General features: G+C 54.9%; 1 long non-coding RNA gene across 16 annotated transcripts in view; it reads left to right on the top strand.

Annotated features, from left to right (window-relative positions):
- The first annotated feature begins 2154 nt into the window (after nucleotides 1-2154).
- Nucleotides 2155-4004, top strand: part of LOC119355752 — a 6575-nt gene continuing 4725 nt past the window's right edge. For 13 of the 16 annotated variants that reach the window (XR_005171673.1, XR_005171675.1, XR_005171671.1 and 10 more), the window contains exons 1-3: nucleotides 2155-2637; nucleotides 2752-2846; nucleotides 2960-3820. This is a non-coding gene — a long non-coding RNA (uncharacterized LOC119355752). Of the gene's footprint in view, nucleotides 2638-2751; nucleotides 2847-2929; nucleotides 3821-4004 lie in introns of all 16 variants that reach the window. The other 3 variants (XR_005171682.1, XR_005171674.1, XR_005171680.1) reach the window with 3 other exon arrangements.

Here is a 4004-nt window from a genome sequence, read left to right on the forward strand (position 1 = left end):
AGGTGAGCAGCAGCTCAAGGCGGTCGGTTGGCGAGGCGATGCTAAACCGGTGGCGGGTTGAAGAGTTGCGGCTGCGGAGGCCCGCGGTCACTGCTCGGGGTGCGGCGGTTTGAGGCGCCGAGAGGCCAGCTTACAGGTTCGATCTGGCAGAGCGCGGCGGTTCAATGGAGACCAGATGAAGGGCCGACACGGTGGGGCCGCAGTAGGCCATATCGGACAGGCAAGCAGCAGCCCGAGGCGGCCGGCCGGTCAGGCACCGCTGATCCGGTAGCGGGTTGGAGAGGCGAAGCAAAGCGGGCCACAACAGCAGCTCGACGCGTCGGTGATGGTGGCTCAGCGGCGCAGGGGGTTGCCGTAAACCGTCGGTGATTTGACGAAGGCGAGGCGAGGTTGCGCGGGGACGACCCGGCGGCCGCTCGATCCAGTGGATGAAGAAAGGCGCGACGGCTGACCGGTTCACGGGGCGCAACGGTTCATGGCCAAGACGAGGCAGAAGTGGGCCGGCGCCCATCGCGGCGGTTCAGGGCGTCATGAGACAGACTGCATTTAGCTAAACGGTGGCGGTTTGGTAAAACGTCGACGGCGGCTCAACACATCAGCAACTCCCTGAGCGGTGGAAGCGATGAGGCAACCCAAGGCCGGTGAGGTGGCTCGGCGAAGCGGAAATTGCAGACGCGGGGACGGTTCAACAGCAAAGGTTCGGCCGGCTTGAAGCCGCGCGGGCCACTCGATGGTGACTGGCGGCGATTTAACGCGAAAACGGGCGGAGGCAGAGACGAGCCGGGGCCGCGGGCGAACCGGCATTGGAGTACAGCAACCAGTGAGCAGTGACGGGTCAACGGCGTGGACGAACCAGACGGGTCGAGGTGCAACTGTAACTGCAACAAAGGCAGAGACCGCATCAGCGTCAGAGTCCGCGTCCTTATAGCCCGATCCTCCTCCGGGTCGCACATGCAGAAGTGGAGCCGTGGCCGCGAGGAACGGCAGTACGCCGGTGAACCGGCCACGGCGGCCTACGGCGATAGGAGCGCGAGCACAGAGACCGCGACGGCGGCCGGTGGAGACGGGCGGCATGGCGACTTAGAAACGGAGGCAGGCGACCCAACGGCCCCAGTGGCTCGGAGCTGAACGGTGACTCAACGCAGCAGGAACAGAAAACAACGAGGCGGGTTCATCCTCCTCTTCCGGGTCGGGCAAGGTTTGTAGGCGGATGAGGAAACCGTAGGCCGGTTCAGTAGCAGCAGGTGAAAACGGCCGGCTGCTTCACAGGGTCGGTGACAGTAGAGGAGCAGTAGCTCGAACGTAGCCAGCGGGCGAGCAAGCCGGCGACCCGAAACGGCGGATCAGTGAAGCCAGCCTGAGGTAGAGTGAAGCGGGCCGCAGCCATGGTGGAAGTGGGTTGATCCAGGGCGGTTCAATGGCGCGTTGGTAAGAGGCAATGCTTCACGGGGTAGCGCAGCATCCGCTCAAAGGCAACAACGGAGATAATCCGAAGGCGAGCACGAGGTCAGGGTGCGGGGACGAACCGGCGGGCGCGCGAAGTATAAGCCGACCAGAGCAGGCGCGGGTATGATCGGGCAGAGCAGGTGCGGGCGTTGGAGGACGATGACTCCGTGGAGAGGGAGCGAAGCCGCGGTGGCAACTTGGGGATGGAAACGGAGACCGAGTCCCCGACTTGCCGGCGCTGAGCACTGCGCAACTTTTGCCTTGTAGTTTGGAAACTGGAGATTGATTCGAATTTGCTGTATTGAGTAATCGAACATAGGATGCCATATTCAACACGTATCTATCCTGACACGTGGTGTGACCCAATAGCAGTAGCTGAAAATGATTTTTGGCCTTTCGCCGGACGGCAAGTTGCACCGGTTTGACTCAGATATGGGCTGATTTGATGTGATGGCTTGATGGATCAGTAGATGCAACGCTCGATAATCATCGAAAGATTCGAAAATATATCTCTATTCTTAATGAAGCAGTCGGTAGTCTCCATCGATCAATTTTCGTCTCACCTTTTCTGGTTTATTTTGATACCTCCTCCCACCTCTGACTTATTCATCAAAAACCGAAAAAATCTCTTCCTAAAAGTCCAACCCGCACCCATTCACGTATAAAAAATAGACCTAGGAAGGTTAACCAACGAAAAAAGACCCACAAAGGTTAACCAGCGACAAAAAAACCTAAACCTATCGCCCCCTCCCTCGCGCCCCTGTTGCTCCCTCCTCGATCTCGATCTGGATCGAGGGGACGAGGAGCTCCTGCCTCCCCGACGGCCGGCCTCCTCCTCGCCCCGCCGCTGCGTCCGGCGCTGCCACGGCCTCTGGAGCCAGGGAAGCCATGGCCTGAGCTCGGCCTCGAGGTCCCCGCCGCCGTCTCCTGCAGCTTCTGCCCCGCCGCCCGAGCTCGCCGTCGCACCAACCTCGGCGCCGCGCCGCCGCCGGCTCTGGTCGCCTCCACCTCCGCTCCAGGCAACCCTCGGTCGCCAGCTCGCTGGAGCACGACGGCAGACGATGGATGCCTTGGTTGTGTGCGACGGATGCAGTTCTCACGCGCAAGCTAGGGTTGGAGCCGCCAGCTCTTCATCCTGCCCGCCGGCGGCGAGTCTTCCCGTCCCGCACTGCCGCCTCCCCGTTATCACAGGTATCTCCACCCCTTCCTCTTTCCCCCTCTTCTCTCCTCTCCCTTATCCCTCCTCCATCTCTGTTCCCTTCCCCCTCTCACCCCGTTATCTGTTCATGTTGTTGGCACCTGAAGAAGTTGGTGGCATGGTGAAGCCCCTGAGCAAAAGTTGCAGGAGTCTTTGAAGGAGTTGGAGAAGTCTCTAGCGATGCAAGTTTGTCTTAAACCTCGTAAGCGACCGATGCACTCCTCCCTACCCCTCCCCCGATTCGTCCGCGGCCTCGCGGATCAGATCTGACTGACTGACCGGCAGGTTTCTTCCCCTCGCGATGTTGCTTTGTAGGTGGCCAGGATCTCCGCGGTCGGCATCGGCGTCGGCGTCGTCTACGGCTCCGTCAGGCTCGACATCCTCAAGGCAACGCTCCAAATCCCCCAATCCCACGCTCCAAATCATTCTCATTTTTGCACACGGGAAATATTCAGGGAAGGAACTTTAGATGCAAAATACTGAGATGCTTTCTGCTTGAAAACTATAGTCAAAAGTTGATTCACAGAAGTTCAGAAGTTCAGTCCAGATGCCAAGGCATGCTTAGCATCTCATAGTCAGAGGCTATCCTGTCTCAACATTGCACCTATGCAGGTTTTCAATTTAGGAGATTATTTGCACCTATCCATTTACTCTAATGTATTACATACTAATCCTTTTGGAGGCAAGAACGGAAGAAAAATCTGGTGATGTCTCCACGAGTCAAGTTATATAACCGTTTCTGACTTGAAGGAATATTTGTGGGATTTCAATCATTAGGAAGTTAGAGGGCATCTGCAGCTTGGCAAAGTAGATGTTGTTGACATCAATTATTAATTGTTATTTTATAACGTTCCATCATTTTGTTTTTACACTTTTTTGCAGGTACTAGCAATGTTTTACCATTGACAGAGCATTGTGAATATGGTAACAGACTACTTGGGTGTTCTGAAATCGAATTCTGTATATAATATAAGTATATACCATGACATGTGCTACTGCTTCCGATTAGATACAATAGCTTCTCTCTTTTTTTATTGTACAGCTGAGATCTTCATTACATTACAACCTTATGTTTTGCTTTTTTTTAATTGAAATTGGTGTTCTCTCTCTAGGTTAATGGATCATCCTGGGAATGGACTATGGAATGGCAAACTAACAGGGCACATCACACAACTGGTATAAATGTGTTGATATGTTGCATTTCAAGGCAGTTTCACTCATAAATACTACTCCATCCGTCCCAAAATAAGTGCTCAACTTTGTACTAACTTTAGTATAAAATTGTACTAGAGTTAAGACACTTATTTTAGGATGGAGGGACTGCAAATTAAAGAATAACTACCATTTGTGTGTGTGTGTT

The sequence above is a fragment of the Triticum dicoccoides genome, chromosome 2A, assembly GCF_002162155.2.
Source record: "Triticum dicoccoides isolate Atlit2015 ecotype Zavitan chromosome 2A, WEW_v2.0, whole genome shotgun sequence".
Classification (NCBI taxonomy): Eukaryota; Viridiplantae; Streptophyta; class Magnoliopsida; order Poales; family Poaceae; genus Triticum; species Triticum dicoccoides.